Here is a 394-nt window from a genome sequence, read left to right as displayed (position 1 = left end):
TGACATGGGGCCGGATAATATGGCATTTTGGCGGGAGATTAGGATAACAGCAGGACGGGACTCACAAACAGTAAATAAAATTCAGCATCCATGTGATCCTAACCGACAATTGTATATTTTAACTGATGTGGCACATCTTCTTAAAAGTGTAAAGGCGTGTCTATTAAATAATAAAATTATTACAATTCCTTTTTATCTGCAAGAAAAATAAGTTACCTACAAATATAGTACATGCTAATCACCTTGAAGAATTGCTTAATGAACAAAAAGATTTAGATTTTTTATTAACGCCAAAATTAACGAAATCTGATATAGACACTATAAATCAGTACCTCAAAATGCGGGTAAATACAGCAACAAAAGTTTTAAGTACAAACGTTAGTAGTGCTTTAGA

Source organism: Wasmannia auropunctata, unplaced genomic scaffold (assembly GCF_000956235.1).
Source record: "Wasmannia auropunctata unplaced genomic scaffold, wasmannia.A_1.0 LD336088.1, whole genome shotgun sequence".
Classification (NCBI taxonomy): domain Eukaryota; kingdom Metazoa; phylum Arthropoda; class Insecta; order Hymenoptera; family Formicidae; genus Wasmannia; species Wasmannia auropunctata.
Note: the sequence above shows the minus strand (reverse complement) of the source record.